The sequence below is a fragment of the Haemaphysalis longicornis genome, unplaced genomic scaffold, assembly GCF_048455015.1.
Source record: "Haemaphysalis longicornis isolate Haplotype H1 unplaced genomic scaffold, Haemaphysalis longicornis Haplotype H1 scaffold_6, whole genome shotgun sequence".
NCBI classification, from domain to species: Eukaryota; Metazoa; Arthropoda; class Arachnida; order Ixodida; family Ixodidae; genus Haemaphysalis; species Haemaphysalis longicornis.
In genome coordinates, this window is record NW_027526407.1 from 66,919,585 (window position 1) to 66,939,161 (window position 19,577).

The following is a 19,577-nucleotide window of genomic DNA, read 5'->3' on the forward strand; positions in this document are numbered from 1 at the left end:
CAAAGTATGCCCTTCTTCCGTGCGTTCTCACTTCCCTCTTTCGTTTCCTCGTTTCTGTGGAGCCCGGGAGGGTGTTGACGTGGGATAATTCCTTGGTCTCAGCTTGCGCGCACTGCGTGTCCCCTTCCGAAAGCGGTGTTGCAGACAGTCATTTTCTGCGGTACGCTGCGGCTCGCTGCGGCTCGCCGCCCGAGTTCCCGACTTCATCCTAAACGTGAAGGCGCGACGGTCACCATCCCTGTAGACGGTGGTCGCGACAGTAACAAATACCCGATGGCCATCTTCGACCTCAGTCACAACTTAAGCCCCTCCATTGCGTCCACGGTCGATTTTTCCCTGGGCGGCGGGTGCCCAGAGCAGCGTATATGTGTATATTCAGGGGCCGGACTCACAACGTCAATATGACAGAACGGCAAAAGGACAGCAGCGCTTTGGCTTTGCGAAGTGCCAACGCACAACAGAGACCCCAATTGTGAGTCATTTTCTTCCCCTGACCATTGATTTATCCTTGCGTTATCCCTGAAGTCATTTAATAAATAAATAATCGCTTAATAATATTTACACGATGTCACAGTACCTTTATGACTGCGAGCCAAAATATTTGTATCTTGTTTTATTTCAAATGCAATATTTGCGTTTGAATTGGTTGTTGAAAGGAGCGCCCACGATGAAGCGGATAGGTAACTTTGAACGAGGGAAAACGTAAATTCAACTCATATCAGCCGCATTATCCTTGATGCGCAAAGTTGGCGAGGGTTACTCAGAGCGTATCGGCACAGCGTTACGTACGTGAACAGTTACCGCTGTCCATGAAGTACACGAAGAGTTAAAATACATGAAGAATTAAAATATATATTTGTTCTCGCTGCAGTTCTAGTAGTTTTCATCATTTAGAGGCATGCGACTCCATGTAACGTAGCCGCTGTTGCATGGTGTGCCCGTCTTCGCGACTTTTGTTGCCCCGTTACATACCGACGCGTGCATCCACTGCTACACCCAATTTTAAAATCATCATAGCAGTGTGCGCAAGTGAAGGGCCTTCGTACTGGTGGCGAAGAAACGAACGTGCCTTTCTAGAAGAATTTTCCTTGCCCTCTTTCTGGCCTTTCTTTGAAGTTTTGTAGGCTCAAGAGTATCGTTCTTTCAATGCTCAATCGATTTGGCATGATGAACGAATGTAGTCACTTAAAAGAAACAGGCTACACACTACAGGCCATCGCGAGAACACCCGCACACCTCCGCGCTCCCCCCCTTCCCCCATATACGGGTGCGCGCTGATGTATTTCTGCCTGGATTTTGAGCAACAGTCACCATTACTTAAGTAACCAAAATGACCAAGGAATCATCACCGTAAAAAAGAATTATCTCCGCAAACTTCGCAATTTTTTGCCAATATATTATGTCCTAGCCTGAAACCATGCTTGAACATCATGGTTGCTGTCAACCAAGCGAATGCCTTAACTCTACTATTGCTGTTCGTTTCGTGCTGAAACACGGTAGTCTGTAGCATTTATGTACGCCAGGCCATGCCCTTACGCATGTTTTTTTGGTGCACTGCTGGCAACAAAATGCTAACTTGTTTCGAGCGGTGGCGCCCGCAGGGCATGCTGGCCCGCAGGGCATGCTGGCTCTGTACAACTACCCAATGCTCCATTTTCTGGTGGACCAAGGAGCTTCCCAACATAGTTTCCATTTCCCGTGTCGCTAACGAAAACTACAAAATTCCTATGCCCCCTATACATTCCCGCCCTTGCTCTTTTATCGTTTAACTTTAAAACCGACACTGTGTACTCGGCTGAACAAAGCAGCGCACGCGTCCTCCAAAAAGTATGTTCTTTCATTATTGTTTCAAACCAGAATGGTAGGACCTCATTATATTTCTTTCCTCAGATCTCACGACGAAGTTTCAAACGCAGCAAGATTTTGCTCAACTTGCGTAGAACATGACCAACCGCAACAGCATGGTCAGACAATGCCGTCTTTGCATTATTATTTATTCTTGCTAAACTTGCTATATAGCATTGAATAGTGAAATTTGCAGTGACTTTCTCTACCTTATCCAGGAGTAGTACCTACAACTAAAGGCGATGGCCGCCCCAGAAAAGTTGCTGGATAGCACCCGCCTTTAGGCAGACTATAGGGCATTTATGCACGAAGCATTGAAAACATGACAGAGAATAATGCAAGCATTTTAAAACACCAAGGGGGAGCTCACTACAGCAGAGTCTACATTTGGGCTGTACCGAAATGTTAACCAGATTGATGCTGTTACAAAGCACCAGCTTCTCTTGTCCGCCCTGCGTCTTTAGAAGTTACGAGGTGGACTGCGTCACAGAATCAAACCAGAAGCGAAAATTTCAACTGACAAGGCTTGACAATACCGATGGCTGAATTATTCCGCTTTGCGTGAGGCTAATCCTACCATGTTCGTGCAATGCGACCAGCGCTACACATAACGTAAGTGCATAGATTCAATGTGGGCTGCAAAAAAAAGCTCTATTGGCCTTTCACTGAAAGCTGCTGTACGCGCGAAATATGCTCATAAGCAAAAAATTTTCTTCTGCATTTTAGAGAACAGTAACTAAACAAAAAAACTCATTCTCAAGGCCTAGCCGTTTTATTGCGGATGTCACACTCATCATACCACACACGTTGAAAGAAAGCAGGTAATCACATGAAACTATAATTATTCAATGCAATGTGTGCACAAGGTGCGCGCGCGTGCAGTATACGTCCCGTATCACGGGTGCAGATTTGCACCACGTTGTCTGCGTATTTTTTCCCCGTTTACAACTTCACCTGGCCCTAAAGTAACATCATTATCAACACCAAAATCAAGAGCGAGACCTTACACAGCCCACTTGAAGACAGAATGCAACATTGTTGAATTTGAAAGAACTAACCTTTGGTGACTCACTCAGCTCCATTCCAGTCACAGAAGACGTTTTTCAACCGAAGCAAGGTAACACATGAAAAAAAATTGCAAATTTCTTGCTGCAGTGACGTAATATCGGCAGCAGTGATGTAGTTTAGGCCAGCACTAAGACGTAGTTATAAGTTAGCAGCAAGTTAAAATTCACATGATGGGATCAATTGAACTAGAGGCCCTTCAACGATCGCGCGATCATGTTTTCTGGCGGTGGTTTAGGTCGTTGGGCGCCAATCGTACCAACAGGATCCTGTGACGTCATAAATAAATTGCCGGAAAGTGGCTGGCTGGGGATTCGCCACTGCTTCTTAGGTTTTCTTTAAAGGAGCACTGACACCAATTTTCGCCGTTAATATTATTGCACAGTTCGCTTCCTTCACTCAACAGAATACCCTGGCTGAAATATGAGCGGCCTGCGACGCGAAGAACATAGTCCAATGGGATCTCATTTATCGCACCCACGGAGCAGCGCGTGGAGCGGCAGTCAGCAAATGGACATCAGCGTGACATCACTTCAGGAGAGGAAAAAGGAGTGACGCGACAGCGCTCGTCAAAAGCTCGGGACGTCACTTCACGCGCGCGGACCCACGAGCGGCGAGCGGGTGCAACACCCTCTCAAGCGGGTGCCGTCGACGTCCGCACAAAGCGGTGAGGTCAGGCCGGGAGTCTGTCATATGCGCCGTTCGGGATGAAAGCGCGGGAATTTGAAACAAACGGTTTTCAGGCCGCTCAATGTAATTAACTATCACGCGCTGAAGTATTTGAAGTGCTGTTTCAGGTTGGCCAGACCATTAAGCATCGATGAAAGCAATAAAAGTGTAACACAAAATTTTCGTGTCAGTGCTCCTTTAATATCTCGACTATTCCTTTGCAGCTTGCGATAAGATTGGTAGCATTGTTATCCGGACAATGGAGTCCATTTAATGAACAAACCATGTATTTTGTTTTAGCCTTTAGGGACGCTTACAAACTACCGCGATTTTTGTTCTGTCGGGGGGGAGGCTTGAGAACACCTTTAACCCCCCCCCCCCCCCTCCCGAAAAAAAATCCTGGCTACGCGCCTGCCAGAAAGAAATGGTGACTTTTAAGCCACTGCGTCAGATCCGGGTGTACTTAGTGCAAAAACTTTCAGGCAGGGAACTCTACATCGACGAAGAGTAGTGAACGATTTACAGCAAAACTAAACTTCGACAAACTCAACTTCAGTAAGTATATTAGATAAGTGACCTGTTTTCAAATCGTGCGGCAGCGTGCCATTGCTGGCAATGCAAATACTTCTAGATCAGCAATATTTTTGCTAGAATAGCTGCCTATATCTTTCTATCTTTCTGTCTTTATCTCTGCTTTAATCAATGTAGCGTTATTTGTTCCATTAAAATATTTAGGGGCCGGCGAGCGGTGCGATTAATTTTAACAGATTTCTGGTATTGGGTCAAACTCAGCATGTAGTTTCTACATACTGAATATGATTCATGACCATGGCTTCTTACAGAACAAATAACATGTATTCACTACCACGAATGGATTTCCGGACTACACTGTGACTCCGCCCCCGAACCCGGTCGGCTTCACTGTTTAATAAAGTTTGCTCCTTCTCCTCCTCTTTGTAGCGTTCGGTGGACATTGGGAAAACGCATCACACCTGCGGTTCGACCATGGGAGAGGCGAATCTGCATGTAGGCATACCTGGTTAGTTAACAAAAACTTAAGGCTGAACGCAGCAGTGTAGGAAGAAGCAGCCGCCTTGTTTGAAAATGTGAGAATGTGATGCATCTGCGGACAAAATCCTACTAATTTCATTCAAAAGTGTGAGCTTAACTCCCAATTTCCGAAACGTGCTTCGCAGCGTCATTCGTTGAACAGCGTTTCCCTCACATTGTTAAAGCGAAAGACTTAGATCGCTATGTTTCAAGCACGGGCTCCTTTTGGTACAGCAAATCGGTGGCACAAAAAAAGATTGGCTGCGTATCGACTTGCTTCGTTGAAAATATAGTCGCAAGACGATAGCCTTCGGTCGCCCTTGCCTCGTCACACTCTCGCCCCTTCCTCCGACCACTCGCGTTGTTCTCCTCTCTTGCCTCCTCCCAAAGTGGATGCAAAAGAAGTTTGCTCAATTCGATTCAATTTTCCCGCCTTCGCACTGCTCGTGCGCATCTTGTTTGGATGGTTTTTAATGTGCGGAGCACTTTAGGCACCTGACTTGCCGTCGCCACTCGTCCGAGGTCACGGCCTCATTCATTCAAAAAGAGTCTTCGAAAAGAAAACCGCTTCGCCTGGTCGGGACAGAACCTGGCACCCTCGCGTTACGAAGCTAGAGTATATCCCATTGCGCCGCAGAGGCACGCGTTACTCATATGCAAAGTTATGGAGGTGATCTTTGCCCTGCGCCGTTGGCATGGAGGTTGCCGTTGCTAGGCTGCAAGTAAGTCCACAAAAATATAAAAAAACGATGATTTAATTCATTCATTATCCCAAATTGATGAGAATTCAGTCCAGTGTTTTATATGCCTTTTCAGGGGCTACCGCTTCCTCTCCTGAGTACTTTTGGTGTGAACGTCAGGCTGATAGTTAAACTAGTCTAAGAGGGCGCCACAGCCCCTCTTGCCAAGAGGGTATAAGCAACGCCGCCTGCATCAAACAATGTTATACATAGTACATGCGGCGATGCTAAATGTACAAAAATGGTAAAAACGTAGCATAATCACAACGCACTCACAAAAATAACACGAGAGAAACACTGACCTATTTGCTATTTTGGGGTAATTAAAATCCCCCAAACGAAAAAGGAACGATTTGTATTGTAATGTTATTAAGCACGTCATGAAAACATTACAAATGGTGAGGGGCGCTTGGTGGTCTGTAGAAAACACAAAATATTGCGTCACGGTGTTTAATGCGAACACCTGCCCAAACTATTTTCAAATGAGATAAAATTGAAACAGAAAAAGACTGAAGATAGTCCGCGATTGCAATGAGCGCCCTTCCCCCCGATGTTGTACCTCGATCACAACGATGAAAATAAAAGACTTGTGACAATGTAAAATTTCGCTACATCATACATCGGAAGATAATTGAGTCTCAGTTAGTGCCACAACATCTACGTTACATGCATCAATGAATGAGGATAGATGATCATGCTTATTTAGGAGACTGCGAATATTTGAAAGCAAGCAACTTATTTCACCGCCATCACTGCGGGATTCCCTGCGTAGATGTGCGTTCTGTGGAAGCAGCATTTTGTACGGGGGCATCATCGTTATGAACATTAATTTCACAGAAACTGTCAGAACACTATACATAGATGTAACATTTCTTGTCGATGAACACTTTGTTGTACGAACTGAACACGGCTGTCCACTGGATTTACCGAATTCAGTCAACTTCTTTCGCAACTTTCTAGTTGCAATGCTGAGCAGGAATGTTCTGTTATACTTACATTAGACGGCTTCAGTTTCGACCGAGATGAAGATACCAAGTGTTTTGTCTTCAAACTTGAAAACTTAACTATAACTGGTCTAGGCTCGTTACGGACAAACTTTCCAAGCATATGGGCGTGTTCGATTGCCCCTTCGCAACGGCGTTTCTACGATAGAAAGCAGATCGCGAATTTTATTTTTGTATTGAGACCATTACTTAGTTTGACTATCGGGTAGCCCATCTAAAATTACGTTTTTACGACGTGACTTATCTTGAAATGCGTCAAGGTGACGTCTAAGAGAATCCGTTTTACAGCTTACTGCTTCGGCAACGGAACCAGAAATCTCGGGCGATAAACATCCTTCAGTCGCAGCCATTTCATCTTCTACGGCCAGAAGTCTTTCGTTGATGTCCGTAATTTTTTGAAGGTTTAACTGCAATTTCTTCGCCTCGTTCAGTTGCGAAAGCACTTGAACGCGATTTTTATCGATGTTGGCATTTAGCGGCTTTAGCAGAGGCAGAACGTCGCTATTCTCACTCGGATCCTCAGTGGGGGGCAGTTTCAGTAACATCATTAGGTGGGCCCGGATTTGTCTTGGTGTCCCCGCCTAAGAGTGACAGCTTCACAACAAAAATGCATTCACAAACGATGTCACATACTGTTCCCGGGCTTGAAAGAAGCAGCAAGTTGATATTGCCATGGCATTTAGAAAACAAAAATGGTCGAGGGCCAACCTGTGCAAAGCAGAGCAACACTTGAGGCAACTGCATGGTAGCGGCTCTCCCAAGCACGCTCCATAACGAGCATAAAGACGTTCTTGACAAGCGAAACCGTAAGTATAATTTGGCCCGATAGAGCACTCTCAGAATCCTACAACCTAAAATAAGGAACGCCACAGGGCGCAATACTATCCCCCATCTCTTTGAGATTTTCATTAGAAATCTCCCTACGACTGTGTTATGCGTGCGGAACGTACAGCGTTTAATCAGCGTAGACATCGCGCTACAGCCGACTAAGGGAACGCTGAGAAACGGTATAAATTATCAGCGAGACTAGAGGTTCTGCAATGACTCACAAAGCACGTAGGTTTGAGCTGATCTCGAAAAAAAACGAGGCACTGCCATCACAATACACCTGAAGAGACAAAAAGTTGCCTTCCTAGGCCAACGTATTCGCCTAAGCATAAAGAAACGCAGCTATACCTTCTATATTTTATAGTAAAATACTCGGCCTCGTGTAGAAAGAGGAGGGCCGATACTCAGAATAGATAAAACGTATCAGCAAACAAGTAACGGGAATACCACACATGATCAAAGGAACTATGTAAATTAGGTAAGAGCTTCGCTAATATTATCATCCCAATCATAAGCCTATTTATCGTCGCTGCAAACTGAGAAAGGGAAAAGGCAAAAGTGGGAGAGAGATAAATAGACAGGTACAACTAAATGGTTTATTTCAGTCCTTCCGTAATCCACTTTTGCTGTTCGCAACTGAGCTGGCCTGAACGTAGGTGAAGTGTTCCAGGAGGGCGTGTATACGATTGTGCGACCGTCTCCTAGTATTGCTTAACTCGGCCAATCACAATTGTAGATCCACAGCAAGGGTCGAGATGTCGTGACCCCCTCCACTTAATTTTTGAATTTACACCCCAATAAGATTACCCTTCTGGTCATACAAAAAATCTAATTGATGATTCTTCCCTACTGTTATTTTTCTGTTTTTTCGAAATGTTGGGAGAATAAAAACTAGTATCATTCTTATCACCATCATCATCATCATCATAAGCCCTGAAAGCAGCTGATCCACCACCCTCACAAAAAACCTGGATCCAACCCTGGACAATCCCCGTCGTATGCAAATTCGGCAAGCGAGGTCTACTACAGAGAGAAGATGGTTATGTCCCAGGCGAGGTACGTCGTCGGATAAATGAAACCACGCAGCTTTTCAAGCATGCGGGTGCAGGAGCTGCACTACTGCCAAACCGAATGAGCGTCAGCCGCCGTTATGCGGCAGGGCAGACAATCTTTTGGTCTCGACTATCAGCCTACTTCGTTCCACTGCATGATAAAGGCCTCTCCCAATTACTTCCAACTACGCATGTCATGCGCTCCTCCGAATGCGTTCTCTCCCGCCGAAATTCCCTGCCTCGTCTCTCTATCGACTTGGCGGTCTCAGACTGCTTCTAGTACCATCATCTCCAGTAGCCCCTTCGTTATCATACTTGTTTGCCTTTTGTCAGTTCTCCACGTTACATTACCAGCCAAACTCGGCTTCTTTGTCTTGGTGTGGGACATGGTGTCTTCCTCCCAAGTTTCCTCAATAATTGAAGGGCTCGTTCGCTATTTCTAAGCTCCTTCCTTACTTCGTGCCTGGGGTTGCAGAAAATGTTGTGAGAGACGGCCCCGCTCCTTGTGCTCTTCATTACGTTACCGGCGCTTCCTCAGAATCAGCCCACTATTATCCCTGCTAGCTCCCATGACCTCGAAGTCATCATCACTTGTACTAATCATCGACTCCGCCTGGGCGGTTCCTTCGTCCGAGTGCCCGGAAAAAAAGGTTATGCCTACCATCGTCTCACAATATGCATACTATTTAAAACATTAAACCCCTCATGTGTTTCTAAATTCACTTATCCCTGCGACATCCGGCTTAACAGCCTTGAAGCTCTTCCAGTAGCCGCGTCTACTAAGCTACCATCGCTCGAGACAGCCCTAGTATTGAGCACTGCCAGGCTCAAGTTTCAGTGGCGCCGGTCCAGTCCCACGGATTTTAAATACCCTTCGGCTGTATCGCCGAACTGACCGCTGCTTTAGTGAGGTGCCCCACAGCCGCGATGGACTGAGAGCCGTGAGTTCAGTTCACGCTGAATAGGGAGCCTGCGGTCAAATACAACAGCATGGTGACCGGAGATATTGTTCTAGCAAGAGAGTGCTATGTGTGTACCAAACAGCCTTCCTGGTATGGTTGCACAAACGTTGCATAGCCTCACTAGTACGCGCATGAGCTATTGTATACCGGACCAGGCAGCTTTCGAAACTAATGGACAACCAGATATTCCGGTGCCGGGAATCGAACGCGGTCATCCTGTCTGAAATCGAAAGCGGGCTAACGAGTAAACTACACTGGTTGCTCGTGAACATAGGACGCACAAAATAGTTCAAGACACTTCTGCACCCGAACTGTGTACGTGTACCCCTAAATCAAACAAACTCTCACGCAACGACGAAAATCGACCTTCGTTGTGAAAATATCGCACAACCGAGTCGGAGTTCTTCTCTAGGTAGAAAATAATTTACTGCAGAAATGTTCCCATCGGTCTGCTGTAGCTACAATTTAAGTAAATAAATAAATAAATTAGTAAATAAATAAATATAAAGGTTATCCTCCTAAATTAAGCGTCCTTTCCTGATTTCCTCAACTTTCCTTGAATGCGTAATTTCAGTACTTCCGTTTATGTTTCATAAGGTCACTACTATCAACATCAGCAAGTTTCACCTGTATCAAATTTAAACCTAAGTGAAATTGAATTAATGATAGCTAGTTTCGTGAAATCAGGGGTCAACCGAATTGTGCGGGCCTAGACACTTGAAGTTCTTTATCACAGGCATGGTGGCCGTGACGTAGAGGTTTCCTGGCGGTTCCCGTTGTCACGGCAAAACCCCTGCCATTCTTCGTCTTTGGCAAAAGAAAGAGGCACAGAAAGACCGCCTTATGCAGGGGCCCCGACGTTTTCTCGCATAAATGCATGCGAATGAGTGTGCAAGTTGCTGCAGTGGCCGGGGGAGCTTTCAGACAAATGAAATTCGCGCATAATAAACGAGTTGAAGGCCTTTGGGAAGCTTGGTTGTCTGGAGCAGCAGAGCAGCCGTTGTGCGGGAGGACTATGAGAAGAAATCGCTCTCATGGTTTTCCAGGGGAAGCGAATCTTGTTTTTACCCCGTTCTGTGAAGATGCCGCCATTTACCCTTATTCTCGCTTGAGAAAGCTAGTCTGTGTGATATTACTAGTACGAGACCATTCCCACGGGCCTCCAGTTACATCGAGGGATTCTTGGGCCAAGCGTGTGAAGCTCCAAGGGAACGTAATAATTGATTGATTGTAGGGATTAACGCGCCGACGCAACGCAGGCGATGAGGCGCGCCGTAGTGGAGAGCTCCGGATTAATTTTGACCACCTAGAAATCTTTAACGTGCGCCGAAATCTCGAACACACGGGCATTTTTTATTTTCGCCTTCACCAGAAAAGCGGCCGCCACGGCCGGGAATCGAACCCGCGTACTCGTGCTCAGCAGCGCAACGCCTTAGCCGGGAACGTAATAAAAAACGGCCGCGTATCTGCTCCTTTCGTTGGAAATGTCGCCGAAAAATGACAGTCGACTAACGTCCCTGCCAAGTAAGCGCCTCCCTCCTCTTTCCGGCTCACCTCTCATGCTGTTCCTCTCCCGTCTCGTTCCTCCCAAGATAACACGCTAGAGGTTCGGTCAAGTCAATTTAAATTTACCGCGTTCTACTGATCCAAGCCGGGTGCCGCGATGCCAGCGCTCCCGTACGACGGAGACGCGCGTGAATCGAGGCACCCTATTACAACGTTTACAGAACCACGTTTTTCTACTCCACGTGCGTTCCAAGCAGAACGTAAAATCTATCTAGTGGAACCTTTCGTTGCTCTTGCCGTTTAATTTTTTTAAATGCCGCCAGGTAGCGCGGACAACAGCAGGCGGCGGTTTTCTCCAGTTTATGTAGTATTTCATTTGCTATCGCAAAAGCAATCATCTACGAAATTTGTTTAATAAAGGAACACTGGAAATATTACTCATTTATTCATTTTCTGCCTTATGCTTGCGTAATGTCTTGTTATTGTTCAACAATGTTGACAAGTATGAACATTACCACCGGACTTAGACGTGTAGATTTGGCTGTGAGTGTATAAGACTATTTCGCAGTTTCTGTTTCACTTTGGCCTGGTCGCTGAATCAAGTTGCAGACAGGCAGACAGACAGACAGACAGACAAACAGACAAACAGACAGACAGACAGACAGACAGACAGGCAGGCAGACCAAAATTTTTACGTTCAAGTAGCCCAAGAAAGACTGTCGTCTTTAAAAATTGCCGCAGCTTGCATTAGTGGTGCAAGGCTAGAGAAGAGACAGAGCCGGCAGCCCCTTTTTCTTCATCGGAGACTCGGCTGTTGCACCTCATCCATGGCCTGAACTTGCTGCTAAAAGTTCTCCATGACTGGCAGGCCGCGATCGTTTTGTCCGCATCTTTTCACATCTCTCACAAAGTGGACCGCATTAGCACACTCCAGAACCACTGTCAGCCAGCCTCCTTTGTGATTTCCGCGTCTGTAACGCAAACTCGGCGTCTCCGCTCCCCATTCGAGGCGCGAACGCACGTGAACTGGCGAGTAGAAGAGCACGTGAGAAATCATGCCGCGAACGCTGGGCAGCATTTTTTTTTTCGAAGGTAGAGCTGGCCGCCGCCATGCGCTCCTCAAAAGGCGCCCGCTAACGCGCGCTCTGTATTTTTCTTGGTAGTTTTTTTGCGAGGTCTACATTTTGCGCAAACCTATTTGCAAGCCTGGACGATGCCGGGTGCTCCTCAGGAGAAGCACAGTCGCGTGCGCTAACGAAAAGCTTCGACAGCTGTGCTGTAAAAAGTCAAACGGGGGAGCTACAGTTCCTACGTGACTTCAAACAGCCGAGTGGTGTGACATAGTCACTAATAGTGGTAATTGGGGTCATTTAGTGCAAGTCTCATGAGCGGAACGCGCGGCTAGTTCTCCCTTTTTTCTGAGCACTTCAAGCTAGACGACGACCGGGCGGACTTGACTGGATATAGGGGACCCGAGTGACCCGTCTACAGCTATCTAGCCTATCGATGTGCCCAAGGAGCATCCAGCGGCGGGTTCCGTTTACCATCGGTAAACGACAGAAATTTACGTTAGGCCTAACTTATAGTTATTGCATACCCGCTCAGCCCTTCCCCCTGAGCGACGAAAGCACGGAACGAATATTACAGCGATAAGCGTGCACGGGTCCTTGCATGTTCTTCTCTGCAATTTGGTGATCATTGATCTGGGACTCGCAATGACAAAAGAAAGCATATCCAGGTGTGAGTTGCATGTTGCTAACACGGTGGAAGCATCACGATGGTCGATCACACTGCTGCTATACGAGAGCACAACTGACAGGTGCGCCATGTGCAGATTCATTGTATCTTACCCACTGCAAGAAAACAGGTTGAAATGCTAGTTATCACAGGACTACCGCTGTTGAGGGCGTTCATAAAGTGGAGCACTCCGGCGGTGCTCCCGTTAAACCTCGATCCCACAAATCGTGTTGAGAACAAAACTGGGGGTCCAATTTTGGTTGGGCGTTCAGGTCAGAAAAAAATCAAAGTCCTTTCTTAGGAGAAAGATATTTGAAACACGAAGCTTTCTCCCGTGCAACCTGGTTCAAAGTCAAAGTCGAAAACACAAACTGCATCGACTGTGTTCGAATGGCGCAAACGGATAAACGTCTGCTTCATAACGCAAGGGTCCCTGGTTCAATACCGACCACGGGAAGCGTCTTTTTCTTTTAGATGCGACTGCATCTCATTCACTCGCCTTGTCCCTCCATACGGCGTTGTTGTTGTCCGTCCACACCCCTCCCCCATTCTCCTCGCCGCGCGAGCTGCGCTCTCCGCCGCTCACCCCCTCTCCTCTCCGATAGCGAACACTCTCTCGCGAGGGCCATTGGATTGGATTCGATTGGGTTGGCTTGGCTTGGCTTGGATGGGATTGGATTGAATTTGAATTGGATTTGATTAAAGTGGATTGTGTTGCGTCATAGCCGCGCCACGTTGCGTCATAGCCGTGGCAGGGGGTTTACGGCACGTTTTACGCCAGGGGAGAATCAACCTAACGGAAACAACAACGGAACCCCCTATGCGTCGCATCTACACAGGGGTTCCCGAGAGGGGAGGTGGGAGTAATTTTTGATGTTCGTTGTGTAAGATGGCTTTCATTTCGGGCTTTTGGCGTAACGATGGACGGCATCAGTGAGAAATAGAAAGCTTCGCTTTAATATTGTCAGTATTGAGTATAACGACGGAACACAAGATTTGTCCCTACTCTTTACCAGAATCTTGCGCCCTCCTTTCAACTTGCGTCCGTTTCGGCGGTCGCTGTCTTGCTTTTCGTTGTGCTTGCGTCGCTTTACTGAGATCGATATTTCGGCACGGAAATTTTAAAGTGAAGCTTTCTATTCCTCCTAGACAGCGACCATCCCTTCACAAAAACGCACTGCAGAAAGCCACGTTTACTCAACGGGTTTCGCAAAACGATCATGATGATAGGCGAAGACGCATCAAGCTCAAGAAAAAAATTGGCTGCATATCCGGTCCTTTCGTTGCAAATGTCCAAAAAAAGACGATAGTCTTTGTCGACATTTCCCAAGCAAATGCCTCCCTTCACTTTCCCGCTCATTTCTCATCTTGTTCCTCTTCCATCGCGATCCTCCCACGGTAAACACGCTAAAGCTTTGCTCAAGAATTTAAATTTACCGCCTTCCACTGCTCCAAGTCGGGTGCCTCGATGCCAGCGCTGCCGTACGGCGGAGGCACGCGTGAATCAAGGCGCCCTACTTCGACGTCTATAGAACCACGTTGCCCTACTCCACGTGCATTCCAAGGAGAACGTAGCACCTATCTAGTGTAACCTTTTGTTACTGTTGCCGTTTAATTTCCCAAAAGTCCACCAGAAGCTTTAGCGGCGCGGGCGACAGCAGGCGACAAGGTGAATTTTTTTTCTGCACTGGATGTAGTAGTTCATTTCGCAAAAATCATGCATCTATGAAATTTTTCATAAAAGAACACTACAAATATTGCTTATGCACTCTTTTTTCTGTTTTATATTTGCGGAATGTCCTGTTCTTGTTCAACAATTTTGACCGGTATGAACATTGACACCGGACGTAGTCGTTTAGATTTGGCCGTGAGTATGTAAGACTATTGCGGAGATTTTGTTTCGCTTTGGCCGGCTGGCTGAATTGAGTCACAGACAGACAGACGGACAGACAGACATACAGAGAAGCCAAAATTTCTGTTTTGAAGTAGCCCAAGAAAGACTAAAAAATCCTTTCTGGTGTCGGAATTGAACATAATTCGCTGGCGCTTTGAATCAGACGTAAATCCGATTGCGCCACTCCGACCAGTTCAAAGCAGTTTGAATTTAAAGTGGAGCTTTCTTGGTCCCGCTGATGGCGACTTAAACTTTATGAACCCTACAACCCCAATGACAGCGAATGAATTCCTCATTAGAAAGCTGACTGTTTCAACCATCGTCGTTATACCAAGGGTCGTTCTTTTTTTTTCAAGCTGATTTGAATTCCGGTGGCTATATCATTCGAAAATAATGAAAGACAATCACCCCAAGATGGTACGTCTAGCGGTCCCAAATGGCGACGGGCGACTGTGCGATTATGATGTTTCTAGAAGGACAAAGCTTCATACCGTATACCGTACATTCTATTGTTTCCCGTTTTCCCCTTACTAAGAAAAGGATTCGCAGCGGGGAAGCCTGTGAAGTGTGAATATCAGTTCACTTATATTGGAAAAATTATCCTCCTGCTATACCGGCAGCGACGACGTAAATGATGACGTTCCCGCATACACCGTCGTGAGTGAGCCGCCAAAACGGCCTTGGGACAGTCAACCGCCTCTCCAGGTACCGTGGCATTCTGCTGACCCGAACGCAGTGGACCTCAGGAGGGCCGATAAGTTGTTAAATACGATTGCCTTTCTAGGACTAACTGAAGTATAAAATATGGTCTGTCTCATTGTGTTTCACTCTATTCAACTACCCGACCATAAAGTATGTGAAAGACAGCTTGAACACTAAATATACCGTATTTACTCGCCTAATGATCGCACATTTTTTTCCAAAAAAAATTGATGCAAATATAGGGGTGCGTTCATTACGAGGAGTACATTTTTCGCGAAAAACATTTGAGCACAGGAAAGTCAAGCAAGTTCCGGGTAAAAATTTTTGCGATAGGTCTTATGAACATAATAGAAATAATAAATAAAAACATAATAAACACTCCGCACACCGCGGCCAGCCGCTTTGCAAAGTGACGCGAAATGCAGTGTTTTCATAAATTACGGATTACGCCGGAACGAGTTTGCTGCGAGGTGACAACATGGCGACAAATAAGTGGCTGCCGCTCTCACAGTGTAGGGCATCAAGACAGACACGAGGGCCGACGCAGCAGGCTGAGCGCATTTTTTTGTTTGTCTTTTGAGTACGTACATTATGTACATTTAGTCAGAGTTTCTTCCTGATCAATACTTAAGGCATGCTTGCCGATATCGCTAATATCGGCAAGTCTGCGGCAATAACGTAGCCATGTCCGGTTTGAAAGAGAAGGAAGCAGAGGTAAGCACGATCACGATCAGCTAGACCTGGCACACATACGACATACTGCTGCGGCAAGTTCAGGGGCCGTTCATTGCGCGGGAAATTAAAAAATCGAATTTTGACGACAAACTTCACGGGTGCGATCATTACACGAGTGCGATCATTATGCGAGTAAATACGGTATAAGGCAAGATGTTTCAAACCTTCTGAACCTGCTGCAATGGCTTATATGCTGAAACTATTCAAAGAACAAAAAGAAATCTCGGGGATATTTGAGGCAAAATAGTTTATTCTCTAACGAAAATCCTGCAAGCGACATGAAGGCAACTCCCACCCCATACGTTCTTCAACCCTTATAAAAATTTGCCCTGGTGTATCCAGCTCTGTACACCCCAAAATGCAGAATGTGTGAGGCCGAAAAGGCCGACTTAGCCCACATCATATATGGATGCCCTGAGCTCCAACCTAAAGCCGAATGGCATCTCTCTAACCAAATAGAGTGGGAGACTGCGGTGACCAGCTCCGAGCCTGAGACCCAAATTCAGGCCGTAAACTGGGCTTTGGAAGTCGCCACGAAGCAAGGTCTTCTTGCCACCTCACAGAGTCAAAAAGTAACCCATCATTAGTCTAACAACTAAGTGACTGATGACCAAATAAAGTTGTTCCTCCTCCTTCTCTAGGAAAGGTAGCAGAAAGGCGTTTTCGCTGCCTAACTTTAGTTCTACTAATCTTCAACACTCATCCGAACAACGTCCCTTTAATCCGGATACGCTAACGCAGAAACATCGCGCTGCTAAATATTAGCCACTCGACTCCATAATTTCGTGAATGGACTCCGCAGGCGGTACTTTGGCCTCCACAGTTCTCTAGCGAAATCACGCGTAGTTTAGAGAAATTTGCCGACTAACCACTGTCAGCTTTTAAGCCCGCTGGTCAAAGTCATGGCCGGGGATTTTCTAAAGGTGCGCCAGTGTCTTGAAAGCACCATCCCAGCACCACCAATTGGAGCCTCCCCCGACTTACACACACAGAATGCCTCTGCCCCCACCGCTGTCGTTTTCTACCTTCAACGGAAAACTTCCGAGTCTTGTGCGGAGTGCGTTCATCGTGGATGAACGGTTTGAGAAGTAAAGTTTAAAATGCTCTACAAAATGCTCTACAAATGCATGACTAGAAGGTCTAATCCACAACCATCTTAGCAGCCTCCTCCACAATTTTTCTCGTCAGCGCCCTTCAAGACGGTCATATACTGAACACCACCTATCGCCACGCTCCTCAGCGGCTAATTTAACACTTGGTGCGACCGCGATCACACTATGGCCTTCCGATGAACGACCTAGCGATCCATCGAGTTTGCGCCAAGCACTGCTCCTTTTGATCTTGAATACCTGCATTCCCGTTTGCTCGCTGTACGTTACAGCGTTTCGCTACTGTACTCGTGCCGTAGAGTAAAGCCCGCTTACATCGAACACGGATATACCGAATTATTGCCTATATCGAACCCTTGTATAATTCTGGTAAAATTACATGCATTTCAAACTTTTTATATCGAACGCGATTTTGCTCACAATGGATATATCGAACTCTCCAGCGCGGGATTTTTCGCTCTCCTTAGGCATGCGGCAGGCTTTCCCGCAATACATCGGCGTGCAGCAATGGAGCGGGTGTCGCTTGCGACTCCAGCGCGAGCTCGGGCGCGTCCAAACCGGTCTTGGCAGAGTGGACCAAGCTCCACGCATGCATGCCGTTGGAGACGAAAGCACCACATTGGGCGCTGCGGGCTGCGCTGTCACCAAACTTCAAGTCCGCGCCACTCGCTGCCCGCACTTGCTCGGTTCACTAGGTTCGCCGTTATTCGCTTGTATCAATGTTTGTCTCCGCTCTGTCGAAGACGCCAAGGACTCCGTACCGCTTCCGAGCACGAGCGAAGCCGTCGCTGCCGTGGCCCTGCTACGGCGATACTGCAATGCCATTCAGGGAAGCTGTCTTGTGCTTGTCGACTGTTAAGATACCGTGGAGCAAGCAGTCACCAGCAACGGGTTGCGCTCCAAGAAGCAGGCTACACTCACGCAGTTCATCCGCCCTAATAAATTAATCTTTGCTTTCCGAGAAAGTGCCGTATCAATAGTGAACTGCAGGGTGGTAAGAGCTCAGCGTTAGCTCGTGACTCCATCGGCGAGATTGCTCTCATAAAGTTTTTTTTTTCTTCACTTTCTATATCGAATTTTTGCTACATCGAACTATTTTACAATCCTCGCGCTGTTCGATACAAGCGGTTTTTACTGTAACAGCTATGACATCCTAGAATGCTTTTGAATACATTCCTCTTCACCCGTTGGGACGCCTTCCAATGGAAAAAGTAGGCTGTAGTGGATGGCTTGTTGGGGGGCGGCCGAAGACAAACAAGACGCACCTAAGCACATAAGGAGAAGAATTCCAGGTGCCGATTAGTAGGCGAGCTCTACCTCCTGGGCTCCATCAACGGATATACCACGGCCAGAGTTGATCTTCTTGGCGCTACGTGTGCAGTAGTCTTGCGATAAGTTAAATTCAAGGGACATGAAGATGTTGTTTGAATTATCAAAAGTTTGAATTACCAGAAATTCTCATCAGCAAAACTTGGGGCAACCGAGCAACTTGTGTTGTAATGACACATTCGCACGCATTAAATAATACAACATTTACACACAGTACTGAAGTGCAATTCACACTTTGAAAACATCGCCACAAATTAATGAGTACTTTGTCTTTGCATGAAAGTTAAAAACAAAGTTTTCAATGCTATCAAGGGCAGCCAGTTCATCGCGAGAGTTTTCTGCGTCACTTTTCTGGTATAAGGATGTAAATGTGCAGTTATAGAAGCTGCAGGTGCAGCAGATATTTGCCTGAAACGACAAGCACAAATCACGAATAAACTGGTAACGCAATGGAGTACCCTGAATTAAGTGGCTTTATATCATTGAAAGTATAGCGGGCCAACAAAACTTGTTAGATTTGTTTGAATTACGCTAAACTGAATTATCCGAGTTTGTGTCATCACGAGTCCACTGCATTTGTGTGGTAGACAGGTCCACGCAGTCTTGTCTCTCAAGTAGGATGTGTTACTGCAATTTTTATTTGACACGCGAAGAATATCGTGGGAAAAATTGCAATATTTTGGGACTTAATTTTCTGGCGTCCTTTTTCCGCAACAGAAGGCAGCATCGGTCCAGCTGCCTTGAATTCATTGCTTAAGCTGCTCAAAAAGTCGACGCGCTGACGAGTGCGTACAAAGGACGAACACTGACGGAGAAGTGTATAATTTATTCAAGCTGGAGATGAACCTAAAGGTTCGCGCAAGCTTTATGAAAACGTCGAATGAAAATACATGCTGATACCGTTTCCGAGTTTCTTGTGAAAGGAAACAAAATTGGCCCCCAAGGAAACCGTGTTTCTCTCGAAAGAAAAGCTCTGTAAACCAGGGACTTTATACACGGGTTCATTCGCTTGCAGATGAAAAAAGGCTTCTGCAATTCTTCTCCTAGGGGAGTCACAGTGCACAAATACGATGCTGGTAAAGGTGGAATTTATTGTTGCATGGGGTAAAACACGGCTACATCACGTTTTCCAGAAGTAAGATTGCCTTGTCTTCCGTTAAAGTATGCGGGAGCCGGCGGGCCGCTGCCCCAACGTTCGCTTGCGGGAGCACGAGAGCACTCCAAAGGCACTCCGAGGTCGCATTGCCCCGCTCATTGCTCGGAGTGCCGACGCAGTCTCGTATTCTGCGACAGGAGCATTGCATCTACGTGCCCTGGCTCCCGCACTAAAGAAATTGCAGAAGCTTACGC